Raw genomic sequence first — 24,822 nt, forward strand, 5'->3', positions numbered from 1 at the left:
CCCCATTCCTGGGCCTAGGGTGGAGCTACAGCTATGGGCTATGGTTAGAATATGCATAGTATATTTTTCAGTTCAAAGGAACAAAGTGAAAAAGAGGTAACTTTGGTAGATCACTTATGTTGCTGCCAGTGTGTCCCATCCATCACTGCTCCCTGAGGGTTTCCCGTGAAACATCAAAGTGACTTTCAAACAGCACTAATTAAGCACTCATGTGGCTTTGCAGAACCTCTGCTCCCTCAATTTTAAAATCTGGGTCATGTTGTCATATGAACATTTTATTCCTGGCAGAAGAGCAAGGACTGCCACCCAGGGGATACCTATCCAGTTTTCCCATGAAAGTTTAAAATGTGCATGTGGCAAGTAGCACATATTTGTAAATTAGTCAAAGATGTTTTTCAAAACATGATCAAACTTAACAGCCTCTCACGCAAGAACTTCCTATAAATGTATTGCTTTTTCTCTGTAAATTCTCAGAAGTGAACAGGATGGTGTAAGGTCTACTTTCTTTTGCTAATAACCAGACACACACTAAGTTGCGTTTAAACAAGAACAGCATTTAACAGCTCGGAACTGCTTCCCCGGATGTGAAAACATATCCATATGAACCAGATACTTCTGTTCTGTAAAATGCTGATCTGTATCTGTCGCCTAAGCTCTTGCTACTTAAAGTGCAGTCCACCAGCATAGGCATTACCTGGGAGCTTGAGAGAAATGCAGCCCAAGACCTGTTGAATCAGAATCTGCATTTTAACAAGATGCCCAGGTGATCCGTCTGCTCCTGAAGATGGGACAGCCCTGGGCAGGGGAGGAGAAGGAAGCCCTGAGGGATGCAGTAGAACATGAGACAAGCGCTCCTACCACACAGCCCACCGGAGCTCTGCAGGCTTCAGCCATACCTGGAGCTCACCTGCCCCTTCCGGGTGTCATTAGGATTCTGGCTACTAATGGGCTCACGGTGTTGCGTGAGGGTCTGGCAGGACTGCTGCAGGTGGAAAAAGCAGAGTGACAGAGAATTAAATGGTCAGGACTTCTAAATGCAGCAGAGGTTCTCATGTGGCACCGACCATTGTATTCTCTGTCCTTCCTCAAACAGCTTGCATGTGGTTTGACTCCACATCTAGGTGACGGCCAGGCCCTGGTGTTCCTTGTAGAAACGGTGGGGCTTAGAGGGTCACCCAGGAGGTAAAGGAGGAGGCTGGAGGGAAGCCAGACAATGTGAGCCCCATTCGCCCAGTTCTACCAAAACAGCTCTGTTGTTATTTGCTTGATCTGTTAAGGTTCCATTTAAGATTTGCTGAATACTTAGCAAGGCTACAGATACCACTGCCCAGAGCAGCGAGCACCAGAACTATTTCCCAGATCAGGTAAGAGCAAGGCCGCGTGGTGTGAAGAGACGTGGGTTTTGGAGTCAGACATCCCTGGGCTTGAATAGCTCTGCTTCTCCTCAGCAGATGTACACTCTCCATGCCTCAGGGATCTCATCTGTGAGCTGGAGATACTAACAGTAGGTGACCACACACCTGGTCTGCCCAGGACAGTCCCTTGGTTACACTTCTTATCTTTACGTAATATTGACGACTTCCTTTGCTCTCCAGAGTATCTTGGTTTGGATGATATGGTCACCCTAATACCTACTTTGAAGGGTTGTTTTAGGTACTAAATAAGATTAGGTAACTACAGTGCTTGATGTCATCTAAGTGACACTTATTAAAGAAGACATTCTTGTAACCCTAATGGTTACAGAGTTACCAGTATTGAGTAGGTTACTCTTGGCCTTGGTACTCAAGTTCGGCAGACCAAACCAGGGAGATCTCTGCCCACACCCTTTCAGAGTGGAACGTTGCACTTGTCCTTTTTTAGCTACCGTGACCTTTGGCTCTCCGAACCCCTGAGAGGGCTGTCTGGGGTGGCCATTGTTCTCAAGTAAGGAGGCATTTTGTGTAGGGGCTTGTTATAACTGTGCTCTGCTTGAACATAGAGAGTGAAATGGCAAGGGTACAGGAGTGGTACCAATTTACATTTCAAGCCTTTCAAAGAGATAACCTCCTGGCTCAAGATCTACTTTTCTCCACCTGAGAGTTCCTCTTGAGCCCCCTTCTTCTGTAGTTTCCCATGGCCAGGCTGGGAATGAATGGATCATATTACATTCTATACTTCAAATAATGCTTCAGGAAGAAAGGCACTGTGTCCTGCCTTTGTGAAGTTAGGGTCTTGGGGTGGTGTTCTTAAAATGTATTAAGGAAAAATAGAACTTACGCTGCTAAACGATAATCCTGTGCCCACTATTTCAGGTGGTACAGAGAAACACTATGACATGGTGTTTTACCCTCTTCTGTCCGGTGCTCATGAGGAAGGAAGGCATCATGAGAAATTTTCTGGACTAGAGCAGAGGGTCCTCTGGAAAAAGGGTTTGAGATTAAGAGGAGGTTTGGTGTCAGTAAACTCATCACCCACACAGCTTTTCCATTGACATCTGCACTAGTGGAGACCAAGGTTGGGCACAGTCATGGTATTTATCTCGCCAAGATGTATACAAGACATCAGTATCTTTAATTCATGGCTGGCTACCTGCACAGGAAAGCAAGTGGACAGAATGTGCTCTGGGACACTAATTTAAACCTACAGAAAAGTCTTTTATCTCTTTTGAAAAGTGATGAGGAGATTCATCATCTATGGTTTAGGTGGATACGTAACAACCAAATATCTGTAAGAGTTTGAAAACTTTTAAATAGGAAGTGCTTCACTATCCCCCAAACCTTTCAAGTGTCAGAGGTCAAAACAAATCCCACAATGCCACATGGCATGGGCTTAAAAAAGTCTTTATTGAGGAAAGGGGGTTCTTGCAAAGAGACAGCACAGATTCCCCATCTTTTCGTGACCCATGGAGAGGCCCACTGTACATGCAGCATGGGTCCATATTCTAGAGGAAGGGCCCTGATTCTACTATGGGTCCCCCTTTGATGGGATGAGCATGAGAAAGTGGGCTCATTGATGAGGCAATGAACAGGTTGTCTGGTACCAGGAAGTCTGAATTTGGGGTGCTAATTATGTACAAGAGTTGTCTGGGAATGCTGGTAGCCCAGCATTGGCTTAGGAGCCCTTGAGCAATTACAGATTCTCTACAGGAGGGAAGGAGCCAGTGGTCCTTGGGGAGCTGAGTTTTGGTGAAACCCCTCTCAGTAGAGAGGGGAGGCAAAGCCCCCTTCCCAAATCCCAGCTGCCTCATTGACAGGTAATCCAGAATGAGTGCCTAGGGACACCTGTGGGCAATTGTGGTCATTGCATTAGAAAGCCCACAGGTGATATAATAGTGTCTGGGAATATTGTATAACGTCTAACCTTGGCTGATGGCGAAACTGAAACAACCTCACACGTATCATTTTGGTGTTAATACCTTGTCCCGATCCAACTACATCATGAACTACCATTACAGCCCCATCTGTGTAGACATGAATCAAACAGCAGCCTGGAAATAAAATTAGAAATCTGTTCTTCCTGCCATCTGTACACGAATCTTTGACAGTGAGGCAGTCACAAATGAAGTACCAAAAGTCCCTAAAATAAAGACAGTTTCATTCAAGTACGTACAGGATCAATGGGTTCATCCAAAGGTGTGTGCGACCTGTGAATAGCAAAGGTGCCGCTCCATGAAAACTGTGAAGTAAAGAAAAGCCTACACGTACACTTTATTGTTAGAATTTAGTCCTGAGCTTTCTCTTGGTCCTCTTGCCATTTTCAGCTGCACTAATAGTTACAGTTCGAATGCCTGCTGGGCACTGTTCTCCTATCTCCCTCTTTCCTATTGTGAGGTTGAATTCAATGGGGAATGCTCTCACCCTGCTTCTTCTGCCCTGCGAAGCAATAACAAATTGACCCAAATTGTTAACACCCAGCGGAATTTAGAGCTCCTTGTCCTTTGTTGGCTTACTGGCTCCTTTTGCCCGCAGTTGTCATTTAGGGATCGCCACTTTGTCCTAGTGAGTGTGTGTTCCTGTTCCTCTGAGCCTATTACTGTCAGCTGCTTCTGGGGAGTAAAAAGCATGCAGAGAAAAGTAAGGAATAGAATACAGCAAAGTACAAAGAAAAAAAATCATCCATTATCTCATTGCTCACACCCTGTTATCATAAAAAAAAATTGAATAGCGCTAATATAAGTCCTCAGTCCCTTATCTGCAGTTATGAATTGCAAAAAGCCCTGAAAACCAACGTGGTGGAGAAACCTGACTTGATCTTATCCAATGATGAGATTCATAGTCTTTTAAAAAATCTCAGTGTGAATAATCATACACTTCACTGAGGAAATACACGCTTGGATAGGGTATGTTGCCCCAGACTCTGCTGAAGATTTTACATAGTATCTGGTAGACAGATCATATGATCTTTTAAATCAGGAAAATTAGGATCCCAAAATACGTCTGGCCTAAAGGGCTTCGTAGAAGGGATTATGAACATGTGCATGTACCCAGTTAGAAAAATCAAACAACACAGGAAGGTACAAGACGAAGAGTGAAGTCTCCCCTGCCCACTTATCAGCCCTGCCTCTTTTCCTAAAGGTAACCACTGTCATCATTTCCTTGAAATTCCTTCTAGAATTTATTTTTATGAATACGCCATAATTTTGTGAGATGATTTTTACAAAAGGTATAATGTTATAAACATCATTCTTGGATATTTTCCCATAGCAGCATATAAAGCTCTACCTCATTTATTTTAATATCTGCCTAGCAGTCCATCATATAGATGCAGCGTAATTTATTTAAGAAGTCCCAAATAAGGAACACTTTTTTTGGGGGGGGGGTGCCCTCTTGTATAAATATCTCCTGAATCAGTGAGTCCGACCCCAGGTAAAGAAAAGAATGGAAAGAACAGCTCTGCTGGATGGTGCCGCATTCCCAACCTTTTGTGGAGCTGGGACAAACCATTGTTTTCTGGATCTCAGGACAGCACCTCCTCCTCCAAGGTGTTATAGCATATATTTGTTATTTAAATTAGAATACATGTATTGTGAGAATTAAAAAATATGTGTATCACAAAATCATGGGGGGTGGGTCATGGAGATTCCATCTATAAAAGGAGTGGGCTGTGGGTTTCTATTTGAGGGCTCATTAGGAGGCAAAGGTAGAAGGTGGGGCCTCCCTCAAGGAGATGAGCAGGTAGAGAAAAGACGAGTTCTGAAGCTCCTAGAATAGCCAGAAACATCAGGGGAACACAGGAAAAAGCCCAATAGGCCAGTGATGCCTTCATACCTATTGCCAAGGGATTAGACAGTGAGTCAAAGGGGCCGTGGGAGGGACTCAGTGCGGTTCTGGAACACGAGACAAAGCTGCAGAGGCAGTTGGGCTTGGATGAGGGTCAAGAATGAGGCCCAGGCCCCGGGCAGGAGAGGAGCTGCTGAGAAGTGCCCATGTAAGTGTTTCCCTTGGTATAAGCAGAGGAGGGATGTGCCTGGGACAGGCTCAAACCTCTGCCCTCCCTCCTTCCAGATGCCAAGGGCGTGACACCTACAAGCCTTGGGGTGAGGGTGGTGGGAGGGAAGAGAGGAAACGATGAGTGAGCTCTGTGGAAGTCGTTTGGGGGAAACCTGGGACATCCATCAAAAGGACACGCAGTCACTAGAGTACAGCTGAAGATGGGGTGGCCGAGCGTCAGTGTCGGGGAGCTCTGATGTGCGACCGTCGATGCCAGAAGGCGATCAGGGGAGGGAGGAAGTCCAACGTCCAGGGAGCCCCAGCTTAGAGACTGCAGGGAGGGAGCAGGGTGAGACGGGAGCCCTGGGGATTCTATCCTGGCTGACCAGTCGCCGTGTTTTGTTTGGCTTTAGGCGGCGTCCACAGGTACAGCCCTTCCTCCCTTGGCTGCTTCCCGTCTCCTGACAGCGGCCCACGCTCACACCTCAGCTCTTTCCTTCTTCAGACTAAACGTTCTGAGTTTCTTCCATTATTTTAATGTTGTAGCTCTCAATCACTGTTCTGGTTGACTCACTTGATACTCTCTGGTGGGCTCTATTGAAGAACCCTGAACTACTTATCTATCTGTTGAATGAATGATCCCTCCAAGGGAAGCAGCCGTATATGACCCTCTACCTGCCTGACCCCTGACTCCTTCATGGTGTGCTGTCACACACTGCATTTCAGCACATATTATTGAGCATCTTGTATGTGTATTTTATGTGCTAGATACTAGGAGAATAGAAATGCAGAGGCAGGAAACTTCCCCCCACAAGAAGCCAGTGGTCTGGCAGGCAGACCAGCTTGTGACAAGCCACTTGAGTCAGAATGAGATGTTCAAGGTGCTGGGAAAGAGAGCACCTGGCATGTGGGAAGTGCTCACCAATTATGGTGCTGAATGAACTGTGCAGGGAATCTAGGCTCACACAGGGAGATTTCCTAGAGAAGGTGATGTCTGAGCAGGGATTTACTTCTAATGCACAGTGGAGTGGGAAATCACCCATGCTTGTAAATTAGTCTTGATAAAGCTCAGAGTAAGAACCAAAGGGCCTCTCCCGCAGGCTGAAATCTCCTGCGGTATAGTGCTTGGGCTTTGTGATGGCTGTTTTAGATTCTTAGTGGTGTTTTCTGCTTCTTTAGAGGCTCAAGGCTATATTCCACAGTGTTGATGGTGCCAGAAGAATATCCTTCAGTGAACAGGAGCATTTGTGTAGCCAGGTTATAAATGCATGGGGGTGAATCAGGCTTGGCCCAGTGTCACCCCAAATCCTAATCTGTCTGTATTCCCAAGGTCCCCCCAAACAAGGAGACCTGCAAATGCTATGGCTTCTCTTCATACGTTCATCCTGCTTTTAGCCTTTCCCTCATTCCCTGCATTAATGTTCCCTTTTCTTTTATGTGCAGTGACTCAACTGTCACAGAGTGCAGTAGTGGGGCTTGATAAGAAGGTGCAGAAATCACATTGTCAGCGGAGCCTGTGGGTGAACACAGGGTTCTGTAGATATTTGAAACTGCCAGCTAGTCAGTCACTGAATTTTTATTGCATGTAATGACTTTCCACACCTTGTATTTCCCAAGTAGTAGGTGGCATCCTCCATTTATTATTATGTCATGCCTACCTTTAGAATAAAATGGATTGGAATAAAATGGAGAGGAAAAAAATAGAATCTCAACTTTAAATGATTTGAGACTGTGAGTTCATGTTTATGGAGTATTCCAGAAACCATTGTCATCTTCTCGACTATGTGAGTTAGGAGACAAAGAGTAGAATAACACCCAGGAAAGAGTAGGAAGCTATAAATTTCTTGCTTCTTCTTAATAAATGAGGCAGCTGGGAAGCTATGTTTAAGAAGTTCCTTTTCTGTTGATCTTTCTTAGGAGTCACCATGGACCACTTTTTGTGGTTTTTGTATATAACTCTCAGTTTTTAAGATTGGTTATCAAAAGCAATTCATTGGATTTCCTCTGAGTAGTTGGAGATTTTTTTCAGTGCTTTCTTTTTTTTAAAAATTGAAGTATAGTTGATTTACAGTGTTTCAGGTATACAGCAAGGTGATTCAGTTATACGTGTATATTCTTTTTTGGATTCTTTTCCATTATGGTTTATCACAGGATATTGAATACTGTGCTATACAGTAGGACCTTGTTGTTTCTCTATTTTAAGGATAGTAGCATGTATCTTTTAACCCCAAATCCCTAATTATTCCCTCCCCCCACATTTCCCCTTTGGTAACCATAAGTTTGTTTTCTATGTCTGAGTCTATTTCTGTTTTGTAAATTTACAAGTTCCTTTGTATAATATCTTTAGATTCCACATATAAGTGATATCGAATGATATTTGTCTTTCTCTGTCTGACTTACTTCACTTAGTATGATACCCTCCAAGTCCATCCATGTTGCTGGGAATGGCATTATTTCATTCTTTTTTGTGGCTGAATAGTATTTCATTGTCTATATATATATATATATATATATACACCACATCCTCTTTATCCGTTCCTCTGTTGATGGACATTTGGGTTCCATGTCTTGGCTATTGTAAACAGTGCTGTTATGAACATTAGGGTGCATGTATCTTTTCGATTAGAGTTTTCATCTTTTCCGGATATATGTCCAGGATTGGGATTGCTGGATCATATGGTAGCTCTATTTTTAGTTTTTTAAGGAACCTCCATACTGTTTTCCATAGTGGCTGTACCAATTTACATTCCCACCAACAGTGTAGGAGGGTTCCCTTTTCTCCATACCCTCTAGTTTGAGATATTTTTTGATTCCTTTATTATTAACTTTGACAAGATTCTTTACATAATTAATGGCGTTAATGATTCACTGTTCTGCAAAGTTTTGTTTCAAGCCTTAATTTCTCGTATTCTCCATCCAAATACCAATCCATGTTCAAACCTTGCCATTTATTTCTTCTCTCATAACATTTCTAGGATTCTATTCTCCTCTTTCAACAGCCATCCTTTTGTCTGAGCCTTCATTCTCTCACATCCAAACTACTGCAGCTGTTCAAATTCCAGAGTCTTCTCTAACCATTTCTATTTTAAATCCACCCCATAAAAGTGGCAGAAGTCACCTCCCAAGAAAACATCACTTTGCTTGCGACACCCATAACAGAAACCTAGTGGTTTTTCTTCAGTATACTGAACCCCGCCCTTTTCTTTTTTCACTGAGTCACTTAATACCACCTCCTTTATGAAGCTCTTAAGATCACAGTCTGCCTAATTTTGGTTAGACTACTAAAAATTGAACATATGCCTATAATGCCTTTTAAAAATGATCCTGAGTCAGGCGGGCAAGGCAGCACATGTGCCACGAAGATAACCTTGGGTCTGAGGCTGGTGATGGTCCCACTGAGGCAGGTGAGGAGGGGTGATGGTAACTCTGCAGCTGCAGGTGGGAGCAAGTTAAAGAAAGGTGTCTCTCTTTCTCTGTATGGCTGTGTGTCTGCTTAGTACAGGATCCGTGTTTGACTCAGACATCAATCAGGAAATAATTTCTGCTGCCTCACTGGGCAGAATACAGCCCACCAGCACAGAATGCTGGGCCCCACTAGGAACAGACATGTAGAAAGTAGAGCAGGTGAGCCCCTGGACGAGAGGCCAGGGGAAGAGCAGGAGGCATTCTTTGCAGTGAGTGGTGGTGGGAGCAGCCTGTGTGGAAACATGATGATAAGAAGACTAGGTGTCTAGGAACTGAGAATAATTCGTGTAGTGCAAGAAGGGTCCTGAATCAGACATCCACAGAGCTGTGTGGGGTAAGAAAGATACTAGAAACATAAACATATTGTAAAATTGAAGCAGAGAAAGACCAAGGACAGTCTTTAGCTCTGTCTGAAGACTCACCAATTCTTGGATGAGGGATGAACTGAAAATATCAAAGCACCACTGCATGTAATTTCTATCATCTTATTCTCTATATTTACATCTAAGTTACATAAAATTTTCCATGATTTCTAAAGATGCAGGGCTGCATAATTAATTCTTGATATACTTCTGGGGAAGAAAAGAGCCCCTCCATGGACTGTTATCAATAGATATTTGGATTGGGTGGCATCTCGAGAATCTTGTGCTCAGAGTTTGCAAGACTGATAAGTAGCTCCTCATAAAGCAATGCATGAAGGAAAACAAACAAAAAAGCCTGACTGGCAAAATCCCACCCCCAGGGATTTTGATCTAACTGGTCTGAAGGGGAGATAAGTATCAGCATTCAAAAATCTCTCCAGGTGATAGTAATTGCACCAGGGATTAAGACCACTGCTCAAAAGAATGGTCTTTGCTGGGTCATTTCTGCCTGGGGGTGGCGGGAGTCCCAGGAGCCCCCAGACACCATGGCTGGGGTAAGAGGAATAGAGGCGAAGATAAACAACATGAGTCCCAGCTTGTGGCCCGTATCCCAAGGGATAATCATGGCAGGTAGGTTGGCAGGAGATGGTATGTCACACTCTTAGGTGTACAAGGACACTGGGGAAGAACAAATTACTATTTATAATATATTTCTGAAAACTCTTCTGAATCCCCTGAAGAAGTCTTTGTAAAGTCTGAGGTTAAGCCCAAATAGCTTACTAGTGAAATATCAACAACTGAAGGATTATATACAGCCATTAATAGTTATGAGGATGTTTTACATGATGAAAAATTACATAAATGGCAATGGGGAAAATTCTCTAAAATTGAATATATAAGCAGAAACAAATGAATTTAGCTGTATGTAAAACTGATGCTATTACCACAAAACATTAATCCAAGTAGATGTTGAACTCGATTTTCAGGGTATACACTCTCACTAGGATCGATTGTTAGAATAAAAAGAAGGCTTCAACTTTACTTAGTAAGTTTGTGGTTTGTAGTGCTGAGCGTAGTGATTCTGAAACTATTCTGTGTGGGTGTTTACAGGACTGAGCAAATGAATAAATACATGTATATTTTTGGGAACCAGAGTTCTCAGTGTGGGGGAAGGGGGATACAAATATGGAATGGGGGAAAGTGAGGAAGAACCCTGTAGTTTTGGATTGAAATTAGAAGTATTAAAAGAAATATGAACTCATTTCTTTTAAAAATATGTATTTCCTAGCTGAAAATAGGAAAGAGCAAAGACACCCCAGTAGCAATGAACACACCTAACACCAGATCTGGTTTCTCAATACCATTTCCCACTAAAAGTAACCAGGGCTCCTTGGAGAAAGGTCAATTCAAGATTTAGGGCAATCTTGTTGAATTAGAAAGTAAGAATGTGCTCAAAAGCTGATGGATTTATGTCAAAAGGCTACAGGAGGCAGCTTGAAGGGGCTCCTACTGGCAAATGTGGAACAATCTGAGTGTCAAAAATCATATGGTTGGAAAGGATTTTGACACATTAATTTTTTTAAAGTCCATATTGATACAAAAAATTTAAATTTCTTTACAGAAGAATGTCAAGTAATAAATGTAAAATGTATAATAAAGTTAGAAGAAATCACCAGGCAAGAATCATCAGTGATATTAAAACCAATGGGTGGGGCTTCTCTGGTGGCGCAGTGGTTAAGAATCCGCCTGGTAATGCAGGGGACGTGGGTTTGAGCCCTGGTCTGGGAAGATCCCACATGCCACGGAGCAGCTAAGCCTGTGTGCCACAACTACTGAGCCCACGCACCACAACTACTGAAGCCTGTGCTCCTAGAGCCCATGCTCCACAACAAGAGAAGCCACCGCAATGAGAAGCCTGTGCACCGCAACGAAGATTAGGCCCCGCTTGCTGCAACTATAGAAAGCAATGAAGACCCAATGTAGCCAAAAATAAATAAATAAAATAAATTTTAAAATAAATAAATAAATAAAACCAATGGGTGAAAGATTTGGGAGGAACAGAATATTCATTCAGTCTCAAACTATCACTCCACGGATAGCATATTCACTACAAAGGGGAAAAGATACCTTTGCATAGGATAAACCTGGCAGTACCACTTTAACCAAATGATCAAACTTAATATCACTGATAATGGGGCACATTAAGGTCTTGTGCCTCCAGATGTGTGGTGCTCAAAAGACATTCCTGATGTTCCTGCCAAAAATGTTTACCCTGAATCCAATCAGGAGGGGAAAACCATCAAATCCAAACAAAGGGATATTCTGCTGAACGGTCCTCCTGGCTCTTCAAAAATATCGATGCCATGAAAAAAATATCTGAGACAGTTTTAGAATAAAAGAGATAAAAGAGACATGCAGTGTATGATCCTGGATTCAATCCTGGACCAGAAAAAAACAAACCAAAAATTCCCAGGACATTATTGAGTCAATTGGAGAAATTTGAATATGACTCATATATGAGAGAAATAGTATTATGTAACGTTAAATTTCCCAAGAATGATTGTGTTGTGATTATGAAGGAAGATACTGTAGGAATACGTGTGTGTGTGTATTTAACATTTTATTTCCTTCTGATGTTTTGCTATTTAAATTTTTTATTTTGAAGAATTTCAAGCATTCAGAAGAATGAACACTGATAGAGGAGGGTGGGGTAGGGGAGAGAGAGAGAGAGAAGGGCACAAATATGGCAAAATACTAATAATTGGTGAATCTAGGGGAAGAGCATATAGATTTTCATTTTTCAAAATGACTGAAAATTTTCAAAAAAATTTAAATAGTAAAACATAAGAGAAACATGTTAAATAGTTTTCAGAGAACATTTAAGAGGTAGTTGGGAGGATTTTCTGGAGGAAGTGAGGGTGAGAGATTGAGAATGCCACTTAGTTTTCTGCCTTCTGTGCATAAGTAAATGATAAGGTCATTATTTCAGGTCAAAAACAGAATAAGAAATTGGTTTAAGGAGGAGGATGGTTAGTTGAGTTTTGATCTTGTTGATTTTGAGGTGTTCATGGCCCAACCAAATGAAATATCTTAGAGAAGTCAGATCTTCATGGGAAAGGTCAGGGCTAAAGTGGATAATTACCAGCATGGAGAGGGTAGAGAAACGATGAGAGACAGTGAGAGCACCAATGAGACCTTAAAGAAAGTGAAGAGCGATGAGCTACGGGATCCAGGGGAACTCTAACATTTAAAGCAGTTCTTAATCTAGGCATCAAGGAGTCTGGGAGACCCCACAGCATTTGCCAATATCCACTTCTCTTCCTTCCTAAGTGTGTAGCTAGCTACTTTTCTCAGTTGCTCCTGCCTCTAGGTGAAATCATGTGACGGAGCTCCAGCCAATGGAATGGGGGCAGGTATCTTCCCCTGCTTTTAGGTGATATCATGTGACCAAGCTCTGGCCAATGGAATGGGGGCAGGATCATATGCATCTTTCACTCTCCCTGACTTCCCATCTGTGCAGTTGGAAGCTGAAGATTCCAAGGTGGCTGAGCCACATAATGTTGGAGGGCGGATCCCTGAATCATGCTTGGAGAAGAGCCACCTAGGAGAACATTCACATTGATTTGCCCAATCAAGAAATCAACCTCGGTTTTGCTAATCCATTAAGCTTTGGGGTTGTTTATTGAAGCTGGTAGGCTTACTTACACAGGAAATAGTTTATCTGGGAGAAAGGTCCTTTTTCTTTGGGAGAAAGGTCTATACCTTTATACTCTAAGGGGTCTGGATTTCCAGAAGAATAATAGGACTAGGCAGAGATGGAGGAGCCAGAGAGAAATTAAAGAAGGAACAAAGAGGCACAAAGAGAAACTCGAGAGATTAATGTCAGAGAAGCCAGGAGAGTAGAGTTGCAAGGACCAAACGGTCTGCAGTGTAGAAGGCAGCAGAGATGACCAGAAAGAGCTGAAGAGTGTCTCACATTGGAGGACTAGTAGGCCACTGGTGGCCTTGGCAGAAGCAGTAAGTTGAGGCATAAACAGGAAGGAAGGAAGTACACAGGGTACGAAATTGCTATAAAAACTTGTCTCTGAAGGGAAGGATAAAGAAACAATAGCTAGAGGAGGAAGCAGAATCAAGAGAGGGTTACTTTTAAGGATGGGATGGACTTGAGTTTCTCAGAATGAGGCAGTAAAGAGATGGAAGTTAAAGGTATGGAACACAGAAGGGATAATTGTGGAGAGTGAGTGGAACAAGGGAGCTGGTGTCAACACTGACCCCGGAAAGGAAGGAGGAGCCCTCACCATCCGAGGCTGCATGCATGGTGGAGGTGGGGAGGGGAAATGGGGATTGGGGCAGTTCATACTTGATGGGCCTCAATTATTGTTATTCCTTTTTTATGAAGTAGGAGGCAGCTATTATCTGGGAAGAAGGGGAGGAGGACTTTTGGAGGAGAATAGAGGAGACTGGTACAAATCGGGGCTGGGCTTTGCCTCTTTCTTGATGTTTAATATTTGCCTAAGCATTAGCTTTTATACCTGGGTTCCACAGCTATAAATCAAGAAAATGACAACACCTCATTTAGAAATGCATCATGACCCCAAAATCGTGACTAGAAATGTACCAGCCTGTGTTAATGCTGCATCCTGGCTTGACAGGTATATGTCCACTTCTTTATCCTCTGCCTTTGGTGCCACATAATAATGTTCCTGTCCTAAGTGTGTTTCCCCTGCTAAACACAGCAAGCAGATGAGGGTCTTATATTTATTTTTATTAAAAACTTTTAAAAAAATTTAAAAAAAAATTTTTTTGGCGTTGCCTTGCGGCATGTGAGGTCTTAGTTCCCCAACAGGGATCGAACCCGGGCCCTCGCAGTGAGAGCGCAGAGTCCTAACCACTGGACTGCCAGGAAATTCCCACAGGGTCTTATTTTTAGAGCTACTTAATTTAAACATATTCAAAACACAATACAGCACGTTTTACTAAGTGTTACTATTATTTTCTTCTAGGTCATGGGAGTAACATTTGGTTTCCTATCTTGATTACAAAGAATCATTTTAATTTGGCAAAGTTTTCACAGGCAGCTATTATTATACACAGGAGAATTAAGCGATTATGTGCAATTTAAAATCTCTCACATGTTTGGCTCCATTTCCCTATCTGCTTTCATTGGCGTATTCTCAAGAACTAGAAACTAATTATTACTGACTTGAGCAAAAAGTCAGTGATCAGATAAGAATAAATAATGAGATGTTCTCACCCAAGGGTGAATCTACTTCTGCAATGAAACTGCCCAGGGGGCAGGGGTGGCTTTACCCAGCACATAGAGACTAGCACTTCAGCAGTCACACCCAGCCAGTCATTTGTCTTGCATCTATCTACTAGAAAGATTAAATCCAAACCACAACCAGCACCCACTGAAAGAGGCCTCTTTAGGTGTGGAGAAAAGGGAATCCTCTTACACTGTTGGTGGGAATGTAAACTGATACAGCCACTGTGGAGAACAGTATGGAGGTTCCTCAGAAAACTAAAAATAGAATTACCATATGACCCAGCAATCCCACTCCTGGGCCTATATCCAGACAAAACTGTAATTCAAAAACATACGTGCACCCCTATGTTCATAGCAGCACTATTCACAATAGCCCAGACATGGAAGCAACCTAAATGTCCATCGACAGATGAATGGATAAAGAAGATGTGGTACATATAGACAATGGAATACTACTCAGCCATAAAAAAACAAAATAATGCCATTTGCAGCAACATGGATGCAACTAGAGATTATCATGCTAAGTGAAGTAGGTCAGAGAAAGACAAATACCATATGATATCATGTATATGTGAAATCTAAAATATGACACAAACGAACCTATCTATGAAATAGAATCAGGCACATAGAAAATAGACTGGTGGTTGCCAAGGGGGAGGGTGGTGGGAGAAGGTTGGACTGGGAGTTTGGGTTTAGCAGATGCAAACTGGTATATACAGAATGGGTAAACAACAAGGTCCTACTGTATAGCACAGGGAACTGTAGTCAATATCCTGTGATAAATCATAATGGAAAAGAATATGGAAAAGAATGTACATATATATATATGAGTCACTTTCTGTACAGAAGTAATTAGCACAACATTGTAGTTCAACTATACTTCAATAAAAAGTTAAAAAAATATATTAAAAGATTTAAAAAGGAGAAAGAGTCCTCTTTAAAACCCACAGGGACCTCAGCTGTGAAGAATAAATGGTTGTATGTGAGGGGGAGAGGGGAGGGAAGGAGTGGAGGATAAAATTTTCTTTTTTTCTAAATTTCACTGAAGTGGGAGGTAAAAACTTCAGAAATCTATAATTAATCGTAGGTAGTAGAATATAAAGTTTGTTTGCCTTCAAGAAGCTGGAGATGGTGCAGAAAAGTACCAGGGCAATTGGAAAGAAGCATTTAATGATCAACCCATCAACATAAATTTTAAACTGACCTGGTACCAAAAAATATTTATATATGGGCAGCTTTTGAATTCATACCCCTGAAGATCTAGGATGGGTATCCTGGAAGTATTAGGTTCATCCAATTTTAGTTCTCTCTGTGATAGAAGTCTGGGAATTTAATAGTAACTCCAATGAAAAGTGTTGCTGAAGATTCTGTTTTCAGGCCTCTGTTTCTATCTCTTCTCCTTCCAGCTTCTGCCATGAGTTTGGTGGCTATAGTTTTCGTTAATAAATCGTAGGACCAATTCCTTCTCTCTCCACCCCTTTACTTCAGATTCTGGTCTTAGAGTATTTGTCTTTTTATTCGGAAATCTCTGAAGAACTAGGTGTGATATATGTTTTAAAAATTGATTTCCAGATATTATTCTCTCCTTTGGTGATGTCATTCACTCACACGGCTTCTCCCAAACCTACATCTCCAGCCTCAGCATTTCTCAAAGCACCAGAATTTCCTTCTAACTGGCTGTGGACAGTACCCTCAAATGGCCTGCTGGCCCCTTGAACCCTCGTCTTCTGCCAATCTCTAATTTCAAGGTTTTCTTTGATTCTTTTTACTCTTCACACCTAGTTAGCAACTCGTACCTGTGTTCTCCTCTCTACTCCAAGGTGCCAGCCGTCATCTCTCACTTGGCATACTATAATGACCTTTGACCTTGTTTCCAGTGGACACTTACATCCAAACTGCACTGCCAGGTTCACTGAAGGGAAATTTTGATCCTATCACCTTCCTATTCAAACCCTCAAATGACTTCCATAGTCTATGGAACCAGTACTATTTTTTGGCCAAGGATTCAATGTCCTTCATAAAACCTCCCACTCTTCTCTGAGTCTGATGTTCTGGTTGGTCCATCTCTTTACTAACTTCCATGAGAAGAATTAAGATGAGTCAGTTGCACCCAAGTTCTATAGAAGCAGCATCATCGATTAAAATCGCATCAGTATTTTAAAACTTTCATGATGAAAAGGGACTTAAGAATTGACCTTCAATTACTTGATCAAAGGTTGAAATGCCTCCTCCACATTTCTTTGTTCTCATTTTTTGTCAGGCCTGATGAATGACCTGTGTTGTATTGCATCCCGTGGGTGGTAACAAACAAAAGGTATTACCGATATAGTGTAATTCAAGATTCCTGATTTTGGTCGCCTCCACATTCTCACACTGAAAACCAAACGCAGTGTTAACCGTCACTCCAGGAATTTCCTAGGACAGCACAGATTTCAGACACAATGTCCTAGTGCCTCAAACCATCTTGACCTGGTACAGCTCAGAAAATATGACCATCATATAATGGAATCCCGTCATGTGCGTACTTAACTTACCTATAACTTCAGCCTTCACTGAAACTGGGACTCCTCTAACACCTTTAATCCTCACAACCACAGACATTCTGGAGGCTTAATTTAGATTAGTCTAATCCCTGCAGGCGAGCAGATGGTCTTTAGAATTCTCCCTCCACCCCTAGCCAGGAATTTGATGGGAATGTTAGAGGAGAATGATTTCAATACTCAGATACCTGCATAGAAACTTAACCCTTGTTCTGTATTTTAAGTCACGTTGTTCTCAGACTTTAGTTTGCATAAACATTACCGAATAGGATCATATGTATAAAACCTTGTGTTCTGGACTTTATGGACAATTCAAGGGATTTTTCAAGGTTACTTTTAAAATTTATTTTTCAAAATTAAACAATACAGAATCAAACAGAATCAAAATGTATTTGATGGACAGTCTTGCCCCCATCATAAGTAACATGTCAGAAGGGAATGAAAATGTATAGCAGCAAGGTCCCTGTCAGCCAGGGACAACATGCCCTGGGATGATGCGTGGGGTTTCTTGTAGGGTAGAGCATGGGGTTTGAACGCCAGCTCAGCTCTGCCACCACTTGCTCTATGACCTCAGGCAATTCACTAGAACTCTCTATGCCTCAGTGTCTTCATCTTAAAATGCCAACCTAAGAGGGTTCTTCGCTGTCTCAAATTCATTCTGAAATAAGGCTTAGTACAAATAAATAATCTAAGGTTCTAAGGTTGTGAGGAGGGTTACATGTGGTCCTGTGTATAAAGGCCTTTGGAAAATAGCACCAGGGAGTAGCAGTTGCCACTATGAAAGCACCGTGAGAATCTGAGACACTCTGGTCATACCACCTGGTCCTATGCAGATGGCCTTTCTACTTCACGGCCATTATCATGGGTCATCCCGAGTTTTTATCAGGTGGACCGCACCAGGCAATGCCAGGGCCTTGGAGGCATCGGTGGGACTGGGGAGGAAACAGAACCACAAAGGAGCCAAGTGTTACATGGGATGTCGTGGCCCTCTTATGTGTGAACAGCATCTCAAGAACCCCAGTGTAATTCACAGGAGCACCACCAGGCAAGTCTATAATGGCAGTGTGTTAAAACCGTGCTAACGCTATGGAAGTGGAAAATATTGGTTTCATTGGATGCTGAGGATGACAAAAAAGGGCGTCCGCAGGGTGAGCATTTTGTTATTCTCACCTTCCACTGAAGGCATATCCTTGAGGTTTCCTAAACCAATGCTCAGCTGGTGGCACTTCTGGGAACTCAGGCTCCTTTGAAGATGGACATTCAGTAAAACAGTAGAGAGAAGTGTAGCTCTTTGGGATCTCATGAGCTGAGGAAGTAGTTGTCATCCTTTACATTCTCGGGTAGCAATGGCCAGCTCTTCATATACCAGCTCCTTATCTTGGCAGGGATGCACTCTTTACCTGCTCCCAAACCCAGTTTTCTTTCTTCTTTAAAAATTTTCTTTGACCAAGCTAAGTGCTGGGATTGCTTTGTTGTGAAATACTTTGATGTACTGAGTTGGGTAGATTGTTAATAGACAATTATGCCTTTATAATACCTGCTAGATATTTCTGGCTTTCTAACTCTGCCCTTGTTTACTTACATGATTTTAGCATGTGGTGCTGGTTGCACACCCAGGAAGCGTTCTCCTGCTAAGACAGGCGTGTCATCACAAAATACAGCCTCTCCTGCGGCATCTTTAATACCTAACGGGTGCGTGATGGAGCATCTTCCTGGGTCTTGGAGGGGCTGCTGAGGATCGACACTCCATGTTTACAAAAACAAAGCCAATCACGAAGCCAATCAGCCAAGCAGGAGTGTTGATGAGATGGAGACATCCACGAAGAAGTGGGTAGATCTTTCCCTAGTCTATGTGAGAAAGAACTTTCCAGACTAGTCTGTTCAACTTAAACTGGAATTTTCTTCTTCCTCGTTGTCTTACCAGTGTGAAGCTAAGAGGGTAGGTGTGATGAAGATGAGTTGGGGTGGGAACTGGACCACGAGAGAAGATGGACTTGGGACAGCTAATATGTGGGAAAGTCTGCTTTTCTGAGAAAGCATACATGTTTCATAAAACAGATCTTAGTGAAAGTCCACTTGAGGTAAACATCTCTAATACTGGCAAGTGGAAGGCCATGTGCTCTGGTCAGCATCATCTGACAGCTTTGGAAGCCAGCCTATGTGACATCTCCCTCCAGGCAGGCAGTGCTGATCAAACGAGGGTCACGTGGGAAACTGGGAGACAGGAGTTCTAGTCCCGGTTCTGCTGTCTTAATTTTGGGAAGGAGTTTTTGTTCATTTGCTTGTTTGCTTTAAGCCCTTTGGGCTTCAGTTTCTAAACCAGCAAAAGTGCAAGATTAGATCCATGCTTCTCAGCTAAAAAACATTTGAACTTATAAACCGAGAGCGGAGAATTTTCTGTTGACGTGGGACTCTGAATTTGGAGGTGGACTGAGGATAAAATTCCATTCAGGCAAATGGGGCAACATGTAGAAGAAGATCTTTAAGGAGTGTCAGTTCTTACCTTCTGTAATTCCATGTAACCAGAGGAATTCCATGTAACACAGGGAATACTCCTATCCCCTGCAGACGTCTTCCAGAGATCCTGGGGATGAACACCGGGCAGATCTCCAAATAACAGGCTCTTTTGTGCTATCTGGTAGACCTATGTGGGCCAACAACCAACCCAGCCACAGCAGATCAGTCAGTGCCAGTGCGAGAACCAGCTTTCTGATCTGGGAAACATGTTTGACCACTGCTCTGCCCTCTCTCTCCTGTTCATCCTGGGTCTATAGCAGTGGGTTGGTCTGGGGTCCTGAGGACCATGTGAATGTGACTGTCTGTCTCGTACATGCATACAACAATAAGTCTTTCTGCTTCCAGCCACAGGGGTCAGCCACAAAATCCTTTCCCTCTGCAGTTCTCTCACGCTTCCTGCTGCCTTTTGTTGTATTTTTGTCCTTCAGATCTGTCTGTAAATCTCATTTTTGTGAGATTTTATTAGCATAAAAACATAACAGAGCTATAGGGAGGGTGGGAGGGAGACGCAAGAGGGAGGGGATAGGGGGATATATGTATATATATAGCTGATTCACTTTGTTATACAGCAGCAACTAACACAACATTGTAAAGCAATTACACTCCAAAAAAATGTTAAAAAAAGTCAATATAATTTTTTTAAAAACGTATAACTTCACGGATAATTAAAGAAATGCTAAGCAAAATAATAAGATACCCTTTTTTCTAAACTGTCAAATATTAGAAATATATATGTTAGAAATATATATACTGTATATATACAATATATATAAAATATATATATACCCAGTGTTGGTAAGGGTGTGATGAAATAAATGTAATCATACTCAGTTGCTGAAAGTATAAGTGGAAATAATCTTCCTAAAGGCTACAAGTATTAAGGACCTAAAAAGTGGACAGAAACTTCACTTCTAGGAACTAATTGGAATTGGACATAAGTGGAAATGAAATGCAAAGATTTATGTACTAGAACATTCACTATAATGTTATTGTTCTCAACAATGAGGGATTGGTTACATAAATTATAGCACATCCATCTGAATAAAAAAACATAGCCATTAAAACTGTTTTTGAAAAATAGTAACATGGAAAAATGTTCATGATACACTATAAAGTGAAAAAAGAAACATGTCTGATTATATATAAAACATAATCATCACTTGGTAAAAATATGTGTTTTATTTATTCACATATTTATATACACCCTAAAAACTCTTAAGACTAGAGGAAATCTATTAAAATCATAATGATGTGTTAAGAAAAACTATCCAAGGCTTGGAAAAAAGAATGACTGTATGTCCTTTCCATGTCATATCAAAACAGTCTAGCAGAGCCGCTCAGTGATTATCTGATTCTCTAGGGGAACACTCCTTTGTTTAAGTTACTATAGTTGTCACGTCTTATCTGAAGGGACTGTATTCCAAGACCCCCAGCGGCTGCCTGAAACTGCAAATAGTACTGAACTCTATACATATTGTTCTTTTCCTCTACATACATACCTATGATAAAGTTCATAAATAAGGCACAGTAAGAGAATATCCAGATTGCCAACATCACTACTCTCGCTCTTTGGGACCATTATGAAGTAAAATAAGGGTTACTTGAACACAGGCACTAGGATACTGTGGGTAACCGAGATGGCTACTAGGTGAATAACGGGAAGGAAACGCTGAACTAAGGGGTGATTCATGTCCCTGCCGGGATGGAGTGGGACGCCGAGAGATTTCATCATGCTCCTCAGGATGGCGCACAATTTAAAACTTATGAATTGTTTATTTCTGGAATTTTCCATTTAATATTTTTGGAGTGCGATTGACCAGGGGTAACTGAAACCACAGAAAAGTGAAACTGCAGATAAGCAGGATGACTGTCTTTACTATGGATTTAGAGCCTGGACTCTGTGAAGTTACATGACAACAAGTGGATTTTTCCCCCAGTAGCTAATCAAGTTATATCTGCTCTTAAAGATTACGGTTTTATTCTCTGCAAGATAGGAACCATCTTTGTATCTAAACTAGCAGTCTTCCTTCCTTGTTCTCTCAGTGCGTGTACACTCAGTCTCTCAAATTCACTTTCATTCAGTTTTATCATCTAGCTGGTTCCCTCAGTGCTGAGTTAAATAAATCTTTCATGTGTGCTTAGTTTAGATTTGTATGAGAATCAAGTTTTTAATATTTTTGAAATACTTTGACTGTGGCTGTATATTGGAGGTAGGTTTATAAGAGATTTCAGTGTTCTTCCTTACATCCTTCCATATTTGTCAAACATCCATGAAAGGACATGTTTCACTTTTATAAAAAAAGCACAAAATGTATGTGTATACGCATATGCGTACATTCTAAGTTGATTTTTCAGTCCATACTTGACCTGGTCCTATACCCAGAGAAGGGCTTACCTCCCCGATGATTTCCAAACGTGGCTTTGCAACTGACAGGGCAGACTCTGACTCCAGGGGACAAGAAAAGGCGTTATTATGCTCCCAGAAAACTAATCTGTGTTGCTGGATAAGTACAGGTAGGTTGATAAAATCCATTTCCACTGTCAGCTGAGCTGGACGGGGAACAAACTTCTTTAGTGGGAGCTGAGGACAAGTGCCTGAGTAAGGACACGCCCCCTCCCGCCCCCTTCAATGCAAACGAGTCAGAGTCCTGAATGAGGGACAGGAAGCACAGGAAGGTCTGAAATGTGAGACCCAGGGGAAGGCAGAGAGGACCACAGGAGGAAAGGGGGCCAAGCATGAGAAAGAGCGGGAGGCAGCAGACTGGAGGGGGAGGCTGCGGAGACCCCAGTGCCCCCTTGTAGGCTGGGAAGGGAGCTGGTTCAGGCTAGTCTTTTGCACCCACACTCTGAATTTATCTTTCATCTTCCCCTCCTGACTTCACCTCGTTTCCAACCCCATAGCCATGCAGCTGACATGACTGTGGTCGCTGGTATTTGCTTAGAAATGCACATGAGAATTCTGGCAGTTTCTTACTTTTGTTGCTCTCCTTTGCCTAATTTATTGACTATTGGAAACAATTCTTAGTGAAAAATCCAGATTCGAGTGCTTTAAATGCTGTCCTCCTGCAGAGACAGCTGCCTCACTCAATAATAACCTAGGAACAGAGGTGCTGTCATCCACTGGGCTCTGTGGTACATATTCTGGCCTGGAGACACCACCTAGACAGCGACCACCTGATTTCTCATTGTCACTAAGGCCAGGACTGATAACACATCTGTTTTCTTGGTTCTGTCACGTCAGAAACCATATCAGAGAAAAAGCCACATCCCTAAAACTAGAACATAAATTACACCGAGGCAGGCGAGAAGGTCTTTGCTGCCCCCTGTTGGTGGGATCCTACTAACCCCTAACATTTTATTTCAAACATTTAAGCAATATGCTACTTGGTTTCCGTACTTTTACTCTTTGAGAGTTCTGGTCCTGGTTTTGCCACCTATTCGCTGTGAGACCTTGTTGAAATAATTAAATTTCTTTGGACCTCAACCCTCCTCACCTGTACCACAAGCTTATTAGTCTCTTTCAATGATAGGATTTGTGGTGCTAAGGATCCTAGGTTTTTAGAACTTTTAAAGAAGATGGATAAGAAACTAGTGCAATGACCTAAAGCCCTCTAATGACGTAGATCAACATCTAATCGGTTATTATTGTTTGCACCTAGGCATGTGTAAAATATTTGCTGCAAACTCTATTTTTATTATGTTGAATCCAATTCAAGATAAAAATAACTGAAACAGATGAAAGTGGACATCATAAACTTCATAATCTTATACCTTTCTAAAGACAGAAATGAAAACAGAAACTAGGACTTGATCTGGTTTAAGGCTTGCATGTGTTTCTCCAGAAGGAAAATGATCATTTAAAGGAATTTACTGCATTCCTTCTTGTGGGGGAGTGGGGGAAGAAGCATTAATTTTAGGCACCATATACTACTGAAACAACCTTATACTTTATTAATCCAGTAGTATTCTTATTATAAAAAGGCATTCTAAAGTTAAAATGAAATTGAAAATAGCCACACATAGTATCGTGACTCTCCCATGATATGGTTATATCCAGATGTATCTAGGGACCCTGCCCTGGAGAAAAAGCTTTCCACCTGTGCTAACAGAGCAAGACTCCTCCAGCTTACGGGAAGCACTCTGCCGAGGCTACAAGGGGGCAATTTATTGGGCAGAAGGGTCTGAGTCAGTGAGTAAATGTGACAGTGGCAGACAGATGGTATACTGTGGGAGAGAGCATGTGGGAGAGTTTGAAGAGCTGAAATATCTTGAGAGGGTCAGTGGTAAACACAGGTATGTTACTCACAAGAACAGTGACATCAACAAATAAAATCCAAATGACAGCGATAACATCAATCAATGAAAGACAGCCATAGAGGCATGTGATTATTTTCAATCCAAATCCTGAACTGCAGACGTGCAACTAAATATTACTCCCCTGGAAGCAGTCTCCTTGGGAGAGACCACACGCTTATCTCAAGAGTGCTGTCCTCCTCAAGACATTTGGGGAGCCCTCTGGGAGGGATGTTCTTTCAAAGCCTGTGGCCTCTGTGGCAATAAATGTTTATCCTTTGAAGGGGGTTTGCTTCATGGTAGGAGGTAAAAGACATTCAAAAGCCAGCGTGATGGATAAGGCAGAGGGTCAGATTGGCTAAAACATTTTTTGGTCCAAAGTCAAGTAAAGGGCTTTCCTGGTGGTGCAGTGGTGAAGAGTCTGCCTGACAATGCAGGGGACACAGGTTTGAGCCCTGCTCCAGGAAGATCCCACATGCCGTGGAGCAACTAAGCCCGTGCACCACAACTACTGAAGCCCGCGTGCCTACAGCCTGTGCTCCACAACGAGAGAAGCCACCGCAATGAGAAGCCTGCGCACTGCGGCGAGGAGTGGGCCCCGCTCACTGCAGCTGGAGAGGGCCCGTGCGCAGCGGCGAAGACCCAACGCAGCCAAAGGTAAATAAATAAATTTTAAAAAACGAAAAAAAGTTATTTAAAAAAAAAAAGTAAAAAGAGACCTATTTTTCTCGTGTAGTTTGTAAACCAAAATGTGTTCTGTTTTGTCTTCAGTTTCACCACAGAGGGGCACTTCCCAGGCCGGTCCTGTGGGAACTTCCGTTTCCAATTAATTTACCTGACAAGGTCAGTATAAATCTAGGTATTTTATAGTCAATAGGCTCTTGACACCGTGAAAGATGTCTTGTGATCCTCATGAATCCTCTTCTGGGGATTCCACTATAGTTAAAATTGTTCCCGGTGAAGCACTATTG

At 42.2% G+C, this 24,822-nt stretch overlaps 1 long non-coding RNA gene across 3 annotated transcripts in view; it reads left to right on the forward strand.

The window, feature by feature from the left end:
• The first annotated feature begins 5,264 nt into the window (after nucleotides 1-5,264).
• Nucleotides 5,265-24,822, forward strand: part of LOC109550562 (uncharacterized) — a 51,891-nt gene continuing 32,333 nt past the window's right edge. The window contains exons 1-3 of one of the 3 annotated variants that reach the window (XR_012333014.1): nucleotides 5,265-5,406; nucleotides 24,262-24,508; nucleotides 24,623-24,694. This is a non-coding gene — a long non-coding RNA (uncharacterized lncRNA). Of the gene's footprint in view, nucleotides 5,407-20,063; nucleotides 24,509-24,622; nucleotides 24,695-24,822 lie in introns of those variants that run through there. The other 2 variants (XR_012333013.1, XR_002177102.3) reach the window with 2 other exon arrangements.

This window comes from Tursiops truncatus, chromosome 7 (assembly GCF_011762595.2).
Source record: "Tursiops truncatus isolate mTurTru1 chromosome 7, mTurTru1.mat.Y, whole genome shotgun sequence".
NCBI lineage: Eukaryota > Metazoa > Chordata > Mammalia > Artiodactyla > Delphinidae > Tursiops > Tursiops truncatus.